Here is a 17,534-nt window from a genome sequence, read left to right on the forward strand (position 1 = left end):
GTTAGGAGAGTAACAGTTTTCAAAACAGTAAATATTACACACTTTTTCCACTCATTTTCTCATGACTGTACAGCGCTTTCCAGAGGTTGTCTTCTGATATAGTGCAACAGAAGGAATACAAAAAGGGGTGAATTATTCTAGCTGTTAGGCAAGTCCGTCTATTTGTGAGCTAGACCTCCAGGCCTTCACCTGTCCTGTATTAAATCAGAGATTTGCAAAAAATTGAAACAATGCCATTCTTCTTGTGACAGGATAGCAAAGATGGAGAAAATTAAAAAGACATCGGAAAGGAAAGTAGCCTTTCATCAAGACTGGTTAAGTCTCTCCTAGGCTCAGTCATGAATTCCCACAAGGGGCTAGGAAGCATGACTTAGCAATTGAGAGCAATGACTGCACTTTCAGAGGACCAGGGTTCAATCCCCAGTACTCACATAGCAGCTTACCACAACTTTAACTCCAGTTCCAGGGCATTTAAGATCCTCTTCTGAACTTCATGGCCACCAGGCACACACATGGTAAACAGGCATACATGTAAACAAACACTCATGCACACCAGAAGAGTTAATTAGATAACAGTAAAGTTAAAAAAATTCCATAGAGTTATACAAAATTTCATAGACAGAAATACTGTTCCTTTGATTTATTTGTTTTTAAATGTAGATACTTTAAGAATTAACACAGAAGCTAGGCAGTGGTGTCACTTGCCTTTAATCCCAGCACATGGGAGGCAGAGGCAGGCAGATTTCTGAGTTGAGGCCAGCCTTGTCTAAAGAGTGAGTTCGAGGACAGCCGGAGCTATACAGAATTATTAAAAAAAAAAAAGATTTAACACTGAAATGAAACATAAGACATACCCATACCGCTGGGCTGTGGTGGCGCACGCCTTTAATCCCAGCACTTGGGAGGCAGAGGCAGGGGGATTTCTGAGTTCGAGGCCAGACTGGTCTACAAAGTGAGTTCCAGGACAGCCAGGGCTAAACAGAGAAACCCTGTCTCGAAAAACAAAACAAAACAAGACATACTCATACCCAGTGAAGCATGAGCCATATTTCTGACTCGTAATTTTCTGACAAATAAGGTTGTGAGATTGTGAGGGGCTAGGGAGATGAGAGATGACTTAGTGTGACAATAAGGCACTTGCCAGCAAGCTTGCTGACCAGAGTCTGATCTCCAGGAACATGTGGTAGAAGGAGAGAACTAGCCCCTGAATGTTGTCTTCTCATCCACACCTATATGTCATTCACACACCTTTATCCACCTCTCTCTATCTCTCCCTTTCCTGATAAATACTAATACTCAACAAAAGAAATGAAAAGTATACGATTCTGGTGTTATTTTCCATAGTTGTTTATGTAATTTGGTTCACTTGAAAAGATGAACTAATAGCAGGAGTTTTTCTTAAAATTTTGAGTAAATATTTACCGTGATAAAAGCATTGAAAAAGTATACCACGTATACCACATCCTTTATTGTTTGTTTGTTTGTTTGTTTTGTTTTTTTTTGTCAAACAGGGTTTCTCTGTATAGCCCTGGCTGTCCTGGAACTCACTCTGCAGGCCAGGCTGACCTCGAACTCAGAAATCTGCGTGCCTCTGCTTCCCAAGTGCTGGGATTAAAGGCGTGTGCCACCACTGCCCCATTTTCAAATCTCTTAAACAGTGTAACTTTAAAATCCACCAGAACAGGTATAATGGGTATAATCTCAGTGCTTGGGAGGTGGAGGCAGTAAGATCACAGAACTTTGTGGCCAGACTGGGTAGGTAGTCTGGGCGTAGTGAGTTCTAGGTCAGCTACGTCTAGAAAGTGAATAGCCATCTGAAATGCTAGCAAAAATGTATTTATATATTAGCTACCAACATCCCCCACCCCCCACGGGCCTGCTGTAATCCCAGCTATTTCCTTGAAGGTGAGATTGGAAGGTTGAAAGTTACAGATGAGTCTGCCTGGGCTATTGAGAGAGTCCACAACTAACCTGGGCATCTTAGTAAGACCATACATGCACAAAACAAAAAGTTTAAAAAACAAACAAACAAACAAACAAACAAACTTGCCTATCACATCTAAGGTCCTTTGTTTAATCTCTATCACTGAAAAGAGAGGGTGTGGGGGAGGGGGAGTAGGAGGGAGGGGAAAAGAGGACAAGGAAGTGGATCTCTCTCTCTCTCTCTCTCTCTCTCTCTCTCTCACACACACACACACACACACACACACACACACACACACACAAGTGCGTGTGTACTGATCACACTGTGAGATTGTGTAGTTAGAAACCTGTTTCTAGTTATGGTGTGTCTCAGCGCTAGGACACACCTTTCATGCAAGAGCTTTCTATTTACTGTAAACAGGATTAAATGGAGTCAACCTTAGGCCAAGAGGTGGAACAAGCAACCAGTTGACAGGAAGTGAACATAGAAAAAAGAACCATAGAGCATGAGAGGAAGTCAGGAGGGCAGATAGAAAGATGCAGGGAGAAGAAAGGAGGGACATTCAGTTGGAAGGGTTTTAAGACTGTGGAGGAAGCCGGGTGTGGTGGCGCACACCTTTAATCCCAGCACTCGGGAGGCAAAAGCAGTCGGATTTCTGAGTTCGAGGCCAGCCTGGTCTACAAAGTGAGTTCCAGGACAGCCAGGGCTATACAGAGAAACCCTGCCTCGAAAAAAAAAAGACTGTGTAGAGGAAATAAACAGAAGCAGATACATAGACCCTGTCTCAAACAAACAAAACAAGGGCCAGTGAGATGGCTCAGTAGGTAAAGGCCCTTGTTGCCAAGGCTGACTACCTGAGTTCAAGCCTCAGGACTCACAATGTAGAAGAGAATCAACTCCCCTGAGTTGTCTTCTGGCTTCCATAAGTAACCATTTTACATAACTTTCTATCCTACTATGGCTGCAATAAAACCTGAAACTCCTTACTGTGACCCCCCCCCCCCAGACTTGTGAGATTCTGCCTCTATTTCTGCTGGGGTCACTGTCCCCCTTAGTCACTTGCTATTCCTAACTGTGCAGAGACTCTTTTCCCTTCTCCAGACCTCTGTGCACTGTGTCCTCTGTGTGACACTGGTGACAGCTGCTCTGTGTCATGCTTGAACTCTTTCTGCAGATATTCCCTTACTGCCGCTAAAGTTTCTCACTCTATCACATGGTCTCCTGTCTTTCCATCACCACCTGGAAGTGATGCCCTTTAGTCCATCAAAAGATCCACAAGACTCTTGTCTGCTTGACTTCCTGTACAGAGATCTAGAAATTTTCCCAGGACAAAACAGGAAACCAAAAAGGTCTTTTTAACCTACTTCATTCATGTATTTATTCACTTGTCTAAGACATGTATCCTGGGCTGACCTTGAACTCAAAATTTAGCTGATCTCCAATCCTCTTATTTCAAGCACCCTTGCCCCGCTCTCCCCCTAGTGTTGGGATAGAGGCATGTACCACAACACCTGGTTTTATCCAGTTTAGGGATTGACTCAACTAACTGAGCCATAGCCCCAGCTCCAGAATTCAAATATTTATTGTGGAAATATATAAAATCAGTAGGTGCCATAATTACAATGTTAAGACTAAGAGTCAGAAAGTTTAAAGTCTGACCTCCGACCCTCACCAGTTACGAAGGGAAGCACAGAGCAAGGGTATAAAGTCTGGTCTGGCCACAGGGTATAAGTTCTTCTAAAGGACTAAGACACAGGACAGATAGAGTTACATTAACTGCAAAAACAAAAAGAGCCTTTGAAAGTCATTTATCCCTACAATAATATTTCTGGGTGTATACTTGGCATGAAAATCCCGTAATTGTTCCGTTTCAGACAACTGGCTCAGAGCCTGGCTGCAAATGAGATCTCTGTGGCTGGCAATGGATGGATGAAGGTACCATGTGTAACTGAGACTCGAAGTCTTGGAAGGAGTTATCCAGGAAGTTGGCAAGGTCAGCATCTTACTCCCAGCTGCCCAGCCCCCATTTGCCCTCAACCTTGGTCATTTGGCCAAAAAAGAGACTTGAGAGCTTCCATTATACACAGAACAGTGAGCTTGCACATTTGCCCTTCCCTTAGGACTCATCAGCCTGGACAAATAATTTATTCTGAGTTATGAAACATATTTTCAGCCTCTTGTTATATTAAATATTGATGCCTGTGTTAAAGCATAATGTACTGTGTGCATTTTGTACTTTGTAAAGTCAGGCAGGAAGCCAAGTCTTTCTTTTTTTTTTTTTTTCTTTTGAGTCTGGGTCTAAGTATGTGGACCAGGCTGGCCTTGAACTCACAGAGATCTGCCTGCCTCTGTCTCCCAAGTGCTGAGTGTTCCACCATGCCCTGCCCTGCTCTGTCTGTCTGTCTGTCTGTCTCTGTCCCTCCCTCTCTCCCTCCTTCTCACTATCATCTCTCTCTTTCCCTCTTTCCCTCCCTCCCTATCTCTATTGCCCATTCTTTCCTCCCCGACTCTCTCCTCTCCGTCCTTTTCCTCTTCCTTTCTTCTGGACAGGGTTTCACCTAGCTCAGGCTGGCTTCAAACTTGCTATGTAGCTATATAGGACTTTGAACTAGTAATCCATCTGCCTCCACGTCCTGAGTGCTCAGGATGTTAAGCATGTGCTACCACACCCAGCTAGGCCAGTTTTGGGCCAGGAGTCTGCAGGAAGAGATGTGTGCTGAGCACTAGCCGAATACCAAGCGTGATTCTAAGTACTGCATGATCACTGAGCACTAGCCGAATACCAAGCGTGATTCTAAGTACTGCATGATCACTGAGTCTTCTGCTCCTTCTGAATGGAAAGGAACTCCCTTTACCACAGAACAGAAAGAGTCAGCCTCTGGCCTGGTCCAAGCAGAGGGAATGGGGGATGGAGTAGTCTCCAACTTTCCAAGTGGGAAACTGTGTATTGTAATGCTAAGTACAGCCTCTAAGACCTGGCGTCCACAAGTGTACCAAGTGACATTATATGACCTTGCCCCCGAGTTATTTCTGATTGGTAAATAAAGATGATGACAACTAATAGCTGGGCAGAAGAGACATTATGTGGGGTTTAGAATTCCCAGGCTGAGGGTCTGAGGAGAACCACAAGGGAGAGAAGAAGGTGAAGGAGGAGAAGCCACCTTTAGTTAGTTGAGTTCAAGAAAACATGGCCCTGAGGGCTGGCCAACTGGAGTTAAGAGCAGCCCAGATGAAACACAGTAAGTAATAACTCGGGGTTATCGATAGGAAAGTAGATTCTAATAGCATAGAGGGTAGATATCTGCCCAGCTCTTGTGCTATTTAAGGCCTTTTGTAAATATAAAGGTTATGTGTGTCTTTTTCCTAGGAACTGAATTGTCAAGGGCAGGGTAGAAACCCTGGATTGGGATTAAAAATTTCTACAACAATGGCACTTCTAGCTGTTTTCTTCCCGACCCCAGTTATCCTTTTACAGCCCCATCCCCTTCGCAGGAATCATGGTACTTAACTTTTGTTTGTTTAGAGAAAGGATCTCACTCTACATAGCACAGGCTAGTTTGGAACTCATTATGTAGCTCAGGCTAGTTTGGAACTCATAACAATCTTCCTGCCTCAGCTTCTCTTGTGCTGAGTTACAGGTGTAAAGCCCCGTTGCCTGGCTTCTTAACCTAACTTTTTCATGTCTTTTCCACTAGAGGAAAATACAGTAGAATTTTCCATTGAGGATTAGAAAACATTCTTACACAGGGAGAGGGCATCGATACTTCATATTTTGTTGGTCACTTTGTCTCTGAGGCAGCCACTCGTCTACTATTGTCATGAAACTGTAGCTCTGACACCCCCGTAAATGTGGAAGAATATTTGTGTCTCAGTAAAGCTTCACTACAGAGGTGGGTGTCAGAGGCTGACGAGGTGACTCAGTAGGTAAGGGTGATTGCTGCCAAGCCTGAAGACCTGAGAGTTTGATCCCTGGGAGCTACCTGGTGGAAGGAGATAACTGACCTCTGAGTGCTGGGATCATGGGCATGTGCCACCACTCATGCTCTGCTCAGAGTATGTTTGGCTTCTTTAAACTTCCACCACCTTCTAGCAGTGTCCCAGGCTGATGGCTGAGCCTTTAATACACGGGAGGTATTTGTTAAAGGCACCCAAGCTACAGCTTTAACCTCTGGACTTCTCTTGAAGCCAGAAGAAAAGGACAGCATGCGTGTGTAAACCAGACTTTTCCTCACAGCACCTGACAGCATCAGTGAATCACTGGGGAAACAATTGAGAACATCATCTTCTCTGGGGCACCTTTAATTACTAGTTAGTTTTCTATGACTGGGATAAAGCACCATGACCAAGGCAACTTATAGAAATAGTTGATTTGGACTTACCATTCCAGAGGGTTAGGGTTACAGGATATTTGATTACTGTATGTAGAAAACCCGTTGTTGGCAAAACATAAAAGCTTTAAGTAGATACTGTGTTTGTCAGATGCAGTTTTATCTAAAAGCCTCCATAGATAAGAATGCTAAAGAATGGGAAGTTCCTGCCTATTTTAAAACATGTTGCTTAGGAGAGGTCTTGTTGTGGTTTGTGTGACCCAAGACAAAGTCAGCTGTATGTCCTTGAGCTACCCCACCATTAAGGTGAAATATTCAGCCTCTGCTGACTTAGCTTGGAGGTCACCCACACCTCCCCAGATGGTGTCTTGGTTCAGCTTGCCAAGGGTGTAGGGGAGGAGCTAGAGACGTCTTTTATAAGCAATTGGAGCTTTGATAGATCTCTCCCACTCCTCCCTCTCCCTCTTCTTCCTTGGAGCAACTAGAGCTCTGAGTGAGAGATAGGGATTTCCTCTTTGGGTTTGCAGAAACAATAGAGAAGCTGCTGCAGGACACAGGTAAAATAGAATTCTAGGAAAGAGAGCTAAGGAGCCCGCTTGGGTTTGGAGGAGCTCAAGAGAAGGGTAGACTAGCTTCATAGAATGATACATATCAGAAGAGATTTCTAAAGAGCTAGTAGTTTAGTTGTAGAATCAGGCTTATAAATAGATATTTTGTATATAGTTCAGAAAATAAAGTTACCTCTCTGAGCTAGCAGGTTTTTTATCTCAGATTACATCTCCCAAGTTTTTATTGGTATACATATTAGGTAATTTAAAGGGTTTGTGTTACAGTCCATGATGGCGGAATGGAGTCATTAGGAGACAGGAACTGGATGCCAACAGCAGAAGCTGAGGGCTCATTTCTTGAAACGTAAGCAGGAAACATAGAGGGCATGCAGTGGAGCTACCCTTTGAAACTTCAAGGCCCACCCCCAGTGTCATACTTCCTTCAGAAAGGCCATACCTTCTAAATATATCAAAACAGCGCCCCCAACTGGGGACTTTGTATTCAAACATCTGTATCTATGGGGACTTAATCTGACCACCACGGTTACTTCTGTGTTCCTGTGACTAAAACACAAGACAGAAACAACGGAGAGCAAGGAAGGTTTGTTTTGTCCCACAGTTTCTGTTCTGGTTCAGAGCTCTGTTCTGGGTGTGAGGGCATGATAGAGTGGTTCTGTCCCTGAGAGCAGATCAGGGAACAGAAGGCAGGCTGAAACCAAGCGTGGGCATATCCTTGTGACTTCCACCCACAAGGACCAAGGATTTTATGTCTCCATAGCCTCAAAATAATATCTTAATGTGGGATCTAAGAACTGAAAGCAATAGCTATGGGGAACTTTCCAGATGCATTCAAACCACAATAGGAAGCATTTTTTTTTTCCTATTTCACAGAACCTGTGTCTTTGAGTATAGACATCGAAAATATTCAGTGGTCCCCCAATATGATTGAGATCATGTCTTAAATATATGTCACCAAGATTTTGAAAACTTTGTTATTTATTTATTTATTTATTTATTTATTTATTTTTAAAGATTTATTTACTCGTTATATGTAAGTACACTGTAGCTGTCTTCAGACACTCCAGAAGAGGGAGTCAGATCTCCTTGGTTGTGAGCCACCATGTGGTTGCTGGGATTTGAATTCCGGACCTTCAGAAGAGCAGTTGGGTGCTCTTACCTACTGAGCCATCTCACCAGCCCAAAACTTTGTTATTTATTTATTTTTTTTCATTATACAAAGAAACTCTCCTCCCTCCCTCCCTCCCTTTCCTCCCTCCCTCCTTCCCCTCCCTCCCTCCCTCCCTCCCTCCCTCCCTTCCTTCCTTCCTTCCTTCCTTCCTTCCTTCCTTCCTTCCTTCCTTCCTTCCTTCCTTCCTTCTGTGAGAGACAGGGTCTTACAATGAAGCCCTAGCTGTCCCAGGACTCTTGATGTAAACAAAGTTGGCCTTGAACTTATGGGGATCTTTCTGCCTCTGCCTTCTGAGTGCTATGTTTACAGGAGAGAGTTGCCTTGCCTGGCTTTGCCTAAATTTTTCTTTCCTTTTAAACGATTATATTTCAGAGTTTTAATTTTTATTTATTTATTTTTGTTTTTTCGAGACAGGGTTTCTCTGTGTAGCCCTGGCTGTCCTAGAACTCACTCTGTAGACCAGGATGGCCTCAAACTCAGAAATCCTCCTGCCTCTGTCTCCCAAGTGCTGGGAATAAAGGCGTTCACCACCACTGCCTGGCTTAATTTTTATTTTTAATGACATATATATATATATGTGTGTGTGTGTGTGTGTGTGTGTGTGTGTGTGTGTGTGTGTCTGTACATGTGAGTATGGTGCCTGAGGAGGTCAGAGGGGGCTTTGAATCTCCTGAACCTGGGGTGGTGGGTGCTTATGAACGTCCTGATGTGGGCGCTGGGGACTTGCCTTGTCTCTCCTGTAAGAACACTCTTGACCACAGAGTTGTCTCTCAACCCCCATCCTAAAAATTCTTTTTATTCTCACCCCACCCTCTCTGTGTGAATGCCACGTGGGTGTCTGTGTGTGCCTGCTGAGGCTAGATGAGGATGTTGGCCCCTCTAGAGCTGGAGTTAGAGGCAGTTGTGAGCCACTCAGCATGGGTGCTGGAAATTGAACTTGGGTCCTCTGGAAGAATAGCAAGTGATCTTAACCACTGAGTCATCTTTTCTGCTCCTGATCAAGTTTTTCAAATTGCCCAACATAACTTGAGCTACGTGGCCAATTGGTGTAACCTCATTTTACCCTCTTGTGTTCTTAAGTGTTTCAGACATGATACACTGCCAGTGCAGATCTTCATTGTCTGCTCTGCTCCATATCTAAGAGCTAATAATTGCTTGGTGCTAGTCAGAGGAGATGGAGTGCTGGGGAATGTGCGCACCAGGAAGTCCTCATGATATGGTCCTACTCTTCCTTTTCCTCAACCCTTCCCAAGCCATCTGTCTTCCTTTTCTATCTTTACTGCCATGAGATCTGAGGGCCACATACCTCAGTGTATGTGTAAGCTCAGGCCCATAAGGAATGGGACTAAGTGTTCATGAACCAACGTCTCTAAAACTGTAGCCAAAATAACCTTTTTTACTTCTTCAAAAGTTCATTGGTCAAGGGTCTTTGTTACAGTAACTGAAAGCTGACTGAAGCATGTAATTAGGGTGTATGGTGGTTTGAATGAGGAGTCCCCCATACGTCTTGGGCACTAGAGTATTTCCTTCCCAGTTGGTGACTGTTTGGGAAGACTAGGGGGCATGGCCTTGTTGGAAGTATGTCAATGGGGAAAAGGCTTTAAGGTTTCTGAAATCTCCTGCCATCCCCAGTGTGCCCGCTCTGCTTCTTATCTGTGTCTTGAGATGTGAGCTCTTGGCCACTGTTCTGACCACCTGGCATCTGCTACCACTGCTCCGCCATTATTGACGCTAACTGTCTGGAACCATAAACCTTAAAGTCCTTATTTTATAAGTTTGTGGCCACGGTGTTTTATCACAGCAGCAGAAAAGTAACCAATACGGAGTATAGTTTCCCCTTTATTATTGCATTTTAATTAAGTCCCAATTTGGCATTCTAAAATATAGTGCTGTAGCAGGTAATTTTTTGTGTGGAAGTAATAGAGAATTATCATCATATCTGAGAAAGACATCAAGAGTTAATTCATTAAAAGAAATCCCTCAGCATTTAAGTTGTATTTCAGAAGTTGACCCTGCACAATGAATATTTGTTTTCCTTAGTTTTACTCAAACAAGGTATCTGGCCTCAAGTTGCTATGTAGTTAAGACAAGTCTCAAACTTTCACCTGCCTACTTCTGTCTCCACATTATTTAGCTTACAGGCAGGTGCCACCACAGCTGGCTTTGTAACATGACTTACTTGTGTGTACTTGTATAGACATCCTTGATTTCCCAAGCAGTTCGGAGCTAGACAAAGTAAGGATTGCTTCCATTTTCAAAGAAGAGAACACAAAGAAAGTCAAAAGCTCATGAGACTCATCTGGATGGCTGCCAGAGGCCAAGTCTATTGCCAGCCAGAGGGGCCAGGAGAGCTCAGCCAGGGCTGCTCTAGCTCATTTGCTCCAAGTTCCTCTGTAAGCTGCTAAAGCATACGAACCTCTTTACAGAAACCTGTTTCTAAGTGCATAGAAAGATAATTTTATCCCAACATATTATATTTATCAATTATCTGGGAATTTCACATAATGTACCCAATCATACTCAGTTTACTCAGTTCCTAGTTATTCTATGTGGTGAAGAAGAAGAAGAAGAAGAAGAAGAAGAAGAAGAAGAAGAAGAAGAAGAAGAAGAAGAAGAAGAAGAGGAGGAGGAGGAGGAGGAGGAGGAGGAAGAGGAGGAGGAGGAGGAAGAGGAGGAAGAGGAGGAAGAAGAGGAAGAAGAAGAGGAAGAAGAGGAAGAAGAAGAGGAAGAGGAAGAAGAGGAAGAGGAAGAGGAAGAAGAGGAAGAGGAGGAAGAGGAAGAAGAAGAGGAAGAAGAAGAAGAAGAGGAGGAAGAAGAAGAGGAGGAGCAGGAAGAGGAGGAGGAAGAAGAGGAGGAAGAAGAGGAAGAGGAAGAAGGAAAACGAAAGAGTCTAATTTGTGTTGTTCATATATTCAGTGGAGCATTCTTAAATTCCCTGCAGCCAGTTCCCTGGAGAAACTGAGTCTTCCCTACCTACACCCATTCCAGAAGCCACCAACCATGGTGAGCCATGCTTTAGCATCCTTGTCACAATTTTTAAGAGCTCTCTTTGATGGCTTCCTTTTCAGGCTATTGCATTTTGGGGGAGTGGGGGTTATGGGGGTTAGAGATTGCCACAGAAGCGGTCTACTTCATTCTCAACTTTGCATCTGCAGTCATTGACACTACTGCAAAAATCGCTTCCTTGTGTTTTACAGTCAGTGGGAGCACGGATGCTGAGTTTCTGCGTGGTCTCCAGTGACAGCACAGACTATGGTCATTCACGGCATTCACATGGTCTCTGGTGACTGTTGCAGTTGCCAATTAATCTCCACTCAAATCGACCCAGGTGGCAGTGCGTGTTCCTCAATACACACTCCAAAGTTCTGGGTTTCTGAATGAAATGAAAGACACACACACACACACACACACACACACACACACACACACACACGGCCTTATATTTTAATATGCCTTAAACAGCTCAATGGCTGAGACACTGCCAAACCTCCACATGACTGACATGGTCCTCACTGATATTCCTGAGTTATTATTTAACTAAAATCTATGTTTCATCCTTGCTGCCCTAGACCCAGTGTGGGGGAGGGGGTGGGGGTGGGGGTGGGGGTGGGGGTGGCTGAGGTCGTTCTTCTCTGGCTCTTACATGTTGGCTGTCTCTCTGGGCTGCACTTCTCAGGCACAGCAGCTACTCCTCTCCCAGCACAGAAGCTTTACCTCTTCCTCACCTTACTCCATCCCTAGCCCGGAGATCTTAAAAGTCCTGTACCTGTCTCCCTGCCCAGCCATTGGCCGCCAGCAACTTTATTTACCAATCAAAACCAACTGGGGGACAGGGATCTTTAGTATCTGCTTGTGCAATTTTGGGGACCCAATTAACATACTGTAAGTAGCATTAGACCAAATCCACAGCAGGTGGCAGTATGGACTATGGACATCAACCTACTAGCCCTCTGCCAAGGCATGGGTCATGATGTACTATCTTAGCCTTCAGCAGCAGTACAGGCCAAGAACACCAACATGGCCTCTGGGTTAACGTGGGTCAAGGATGCCAATATGGACGTCTTCAAGTGCCAGCACAGACCACAGAGGGAACACAGACATCAACATGTCCCCTTGTGGCAGCACAGCCCACAGACAATAACATGGCTCTAGGAGGTGGCATAGACCACAGACATGACCTTAGGTTGTGTCTTAGGGGTTCAGTGCAGGGAAGAGACACCACAACCACAGGGACTCTTATAAAGGAAAACATGTTTTTTGTTTTTGTTTTTTTTGTTTGTTTGGTTTTTTTTGACACAGGGTTTCTCTATGCAGCCTTGGCTGTCCTGGAGTCCCTTTGTAGACCGGACTGGTCTCGAACTCACAGAGATCCACCTGCCTCTGGCGTGCTGGGATTAAAGGTGTGCACCACCATGCCTAGCTAAAGAAAAACATTTAATTGGGGGCAGGCTTGCTTACAGTTTCAAAGGTTTAGTCCATCTCTATTAATTAAATGGGTGGGGAGCATGGCAGCCTGCAGACAGACATGGTGCTGGAGAAGGAGCTGAGAGTTCTACATCTTGATCTGAAGGCAGCAGAAGTGAAGCCTGAGACGCAATGGCCAGACTTGAGTTTCTTAGATCTCAAAGACTGCCTCTAGTGACCCAGGGCAGCTCTCAGGGTCTGTTCTCCCTCCACTGCCGGGGAAAGACAATGACAAAGGAGAAAAATAGTATTAAAATACAGTTACTGAATACTTACAGTCAAGTATGTAACACACCTACCTGCTCCCCTTTTCTTGACGCCATCCCGGCTTGGCCCCGTTACATCGGCAGTCAGGAAGCAGGGATGGATGAGTGTCGGTGATCAGCTAAAGGAAGGCAAAATGTAAAGTACAGTGCCTGTGACACGGTGGGCATTTGTGACAAGGCCCACAGGACACGTGTATAAGCAGATGTGTGAAACTCTTCATGAGGACAGCTTCAGCTGAGTGTGATTCCTGTTCTTGTCCCTTGCTTCTTCCTGGGAACTTCACTTCCTTATCAGTTAACCGGTCTTAGGCATTTTGTCATAGCAACAACAACAACAACAACAACAACAACAACAACAACAACAACAATGGCCACAGCACAGACTAAACTATCATATCCTGGACTGCCTACCTTGAGATTTCTTAGAAGAGTATGCGGGAGTAAATGAGGGGCGGGGGCTGGGCTGGGGTTCCAAATTTCACTTCCAAAGCACTTTCTCATTCAGCGATGTGACTTGTCATTAGGTCTCACCTCCTAAAGGTTAACGAGGCACACACTACAGTGAAAGGCAGATAGTACTATTACTGTTTTGGTCAACTGCAAATTGATACTTTTTTTACTGTATTGAGTCAGTTTCAAAACCACACACACATTCCCAATGCCTTAAGCCTTCTCCCCACACCCCTCACCTCAACTCTGCCACACAGACCACATTCTCAGCCTCTGTTAAATGCTAATTATATCCCCCAGTAAGGAACATTGAGTAAAATGCTGACAGAGACCAAGCGTCTAATAATTAGTGGCTAACGACTATAGACAGGGAGGCAATTAGGAGGTTTGTATCAATTCAGACTTCCTGCATGAGCCCTGGTGCATTGTTTCTGCCAGCGGTGGTGGTTTTCATAGGGAGGATGTGAGGCGATAAAGGGTAAGGGAGTAGTAGGGGCCTTGACACTCTTCAGACCCAAAAGACTCCCTTTTCTAGCCCCTGCTCCCAGGGGGGACCTTCTGCCATCAGAACTAGGTCAAACAGGATGTATGTAAGACCACAGGGCTTTGAAAAGGCCAAAGAGTGCATTAGTTAGCTTTCTGTTTCTGTAACAAAATGCATGAGGTTACTTAAAAAGAGAGGTTTATTTTAGCTCATAGCTTGTGAGGTTTCAGCCTGTCATTGATTGGGGTCCCGATACTTACTTCAAGGGCATTCTCTCAGTGGTTTATCTTCCTCCCATTAGGTCTTACCTCCCAGACAGTCTACTTTCTATCATCTTAGAAGGGGTAGCAGATGTCTTTGGAAAACACTTATCTATGCCATAGCAAACTGCAAAGATGGCCTAGCCTGGCTTTGAATTCCCAGTTTTTCCTCCTCCACAGTCCGTGTTGGGATGACAGGAGCACACCAGCACACTGAGCTTATGGGACTATCTCTGCTTAGTCCATTTCTTTCCTTTGGCATCATATCCTTTAGCACTGAAGGCATCAGTCCCACTCAGAATGCTAATGTTGGCAAACCAGCCTTCTTTACAAGTGAGGCACAGGCTCAGTTCTGTTAGAGTTCCTGGATGTATATAAGAAAGGAAAAAAATTAGTATTGTTTATAATTAAAACATCCTTGTCATAATCACTTTTATTAGAATAAGATCTTTCTAGGTTTTTTTTTTTTTTTTTTGAGATAGAGTCTTATAGATATACAACTCACTATATAACCCAGGTCTTGTGGCAATTCCCCTGCCAAGTCCTTGGCTTTATAGCTATGAGCTACCACAATCAGCTAAAATATCAAGTTTTAAACTTTTATTTAATTTATTTAAGAAGGAGAAGGAAGAATAGGAGGAGGAAGAGAAGGGGAGAAGAGGAAAAAGAAAGAAAAGAAAAGAAAGAAAGAGAGAGAGAAAGAAGAGGAGGAGGGAGAGGAGGAGTAGGGGGAGAAAGAGGAGGAGGAGGGGGAGGAAGAGGTGGAGGAGGAAGAGGAGGAGGGAGAGGAGGAGGAGGAGGAAGAGGAGGAGGAAGAGGAGGAGGAAGAGGAGGAGGAATTGTAGTATCTTTCCTAGAAGGGATATCAGTAAGAATTATGTCAGTGAACTTTTCTATTGATTTAAGATGGTGTTCCATCCCTCTCTCCCTCCCTCTCTTCCTCCACTCTCTATTTTTCTTTCTCACCTTCTCCTTTCCCTTTCAGGTCTTATGTACTACAGACTGGTTTCAAACTTGATATGTAGGCTAGGATGACTTTGAACTCCTGATCTGCCCGCCTCTACCTCTCAAGTGCTAAAATTACAGACATGGACCACGTTCTATATGCAGCTAGCACTTCCATAAATACCCTGCCTTGTCATCATCGCAACCCTTTTACCACGTGATCTAGTTCACTATATAGTTCACCTGTCTATGCCCAAATGTGGGGGTTTTCAGGGCATTTGTCTAAAAGATACTAAAAGCTCTGTCCAAATTCTAAGGGGACATGTGCATGTGCTACTGCACACAGAGGGAGGCCAAAGGGCAACCTTGAGTGTTGAGTTTGGTTTTCTACTAGGTTTGAGACATGTTCTTATTGTTTGCTATAGACTAGGCTAGCTGGCCTGTGAACGTCCAAGGATTCTATTTCTGAGCTCTATCTTGAGGCAGGTGAGCAGGGATTACAACTATGTGCTATCCACATCCATTTTCACGTAAGTTCTTGGGGTGCAAACTCTAGTCCTTGTGTTTCCATGGCAAGCTTCATACACAATGAGCCACTTCCCAGTTTTTTACTTTCTTATCTTGGGAAATCTGGCAAAGGGGTAACTAACTACAACAAATTGTTTTTGTTATTCTTCATAATTAATAACCCCCTTTTATAGTTTTCTTTCTTTCTTTCTTTCTTTCTTTCTTTCTTTCTTTCTTTCTTTCCTTCCTCCCTCCCTCCCTCCCTCCCTTCTTTCTTCCCTCCCTCCCTCCCTCCCTCCTTCCTTTCTTTCTTTCTTTCTTTCTTTCTTTCTTTCTTTCTTTCTTTCTTTCTTTCTTTCTTTCTTTCTCCTTCCTGCCTGCCTGCCTGCCTGCTTGCTTGCTTGCTTTTTACTGGTTATTTTATATACATTTCAAATGTTGCCTCCTTCCTGGTCTCCCCTGTGCAACTTCCTTCATGCCCCCTGCTTCTATGAGGGTGCTACCCCAACCACCCATCCACCCACCCCCACCTCCCTAGCATTTCCCTTTGATGGGGCATCAAGCCTCCACAGGACCAAGGGCCTCTCTTCCCATCGATGCCAGATAATGCAGTCCTCTAAATTAATAGCCCTTTTAGATCTTGTGGGTTTGTTTTGTTATTGTTGCTATCACGTGTGTGTGTGTGTGTGTGTGTGTGTGCATGCATGTGCATGTGTACATGTGCATGCCACAAGGAGTGTGTGTAGAGAAGAAGACATCTTGGAGATACTGGTTCTGCTTCCACCATGAAGGCCCTGGGGGTTGACTTCAGATTATCAGAAAACACCTTCACCTGCCAAGCCGCCTCATCAGCCTGGCCATTAGATCTATAGAGCTCAGGCTGGGAATAAACATCTTGAAAATCTCCACTTTGAGTGGCTTCTGGAAATGATAAGAAGAAATCGGAGTGTACTTGGACTCTTGGGTCATTTCTGCCACACTTGGTTTTCACGGGAACCAACTCCATCTGCCACATCCTCTTGGAAGAGTAACTAAGATCAGCAGTGTTAGTAGCTATCTGGAAACACTGTTTCTGGAACATTCTCTCACCTCAGGAGGATAAAGTGGAAGCTGAGAAGTTGTGGCATTCACTGTCTTGCAATTGTCTTTGAGGGATTCTGTAATAGAGTCACTTCAAAGTCCCCATAATTCCTCAAGATCAGACAAAAGTTCTCGGATTGGAAGACAGATCTTCCCTCCTCAGTGATAATTTCCAGACCACAGGCCTCTTTTTGGATCACCAGGACAGTGACATAGTGACATGGCTAGGATTGGAAGCAGCTGCTAACAACCTGAGTCTTAACCAACATTTTATCCACAATATATATATAATATATATATATTTTACAATCTTGAGGGCCATAGCTTCTGTTTTCAATTCCTGGGCAGTAACATCAGCAAGCAACACACGGCTCAATAGCAGTGTAGTGTTGCTCAGATGTCAGCAGTTAGTATATCCACAGCAGGGCCTTTTCTGTCTCTACAGCCTTCTACTAGTTAAGTAAACTTCATATCATCACTTTTCCATTAAATACAATTTCTTTCTTTCTTTCTTTCTTTCTTTCTTTCTTTCTTTCTTTCTTCCTTCCTTCCTTTCTTTCTTTCTTTCTCGAAACTCAGAAATCCACCTGCCTCTGCCTCCCGAGTGCTGGGATTAAAGGCGTGTGCCACCACGCCCGGCCCTATTTATTTCTTTATTTGAATTCTGAAGTTAAGTCTATCTATGTAGCCCAGGTTGGCCTAGAGTTCACTTATACTCCAGGTTGGCCATAAATTTGTGGTAACCCAGACATCTCAGCCTCTCAGATATGAGAATTATAAGGAAGCCAAAATCCTCCTCTGGCCCCCTGGGCATCTCGCTCATGTGTACCTATGCCTCCAGCTTTAGTGATGTGCACCTTATTGGGGTGGGGTTGACCCACACACGGAGAGTTAGCATTTTCTCAATTCAACAATCAATGTGAATATCTTTCTTCCTGCACAGTTGGACCACTGCCAAGCTTCTGACCTTTTTAATGTCCACGTACAACCTGAACTTCACCATCCTTTGGAAGGCACACAGACTGAACCTGATGCTTCTATCTCAGCACTTTGGAAAGAGGGGGAAAGACACGATCTTCCTCTGAATGT

The sequence above is a fragment of the Mus musculus genome, chromosome 11 (genome assembly GCF_000001635.26).
Source record: "Mus musculus strain C57BL/6J chromosome 11, GRCm38.p6 C57BL/6J".
In the NCBI taxonomy this organism is placed as follows: domain Eukaryota; kingdom Metazoa; phylum Chordata; class Mammalia; order Rodentia; family Muridae; genus Mus; species Mus musculus.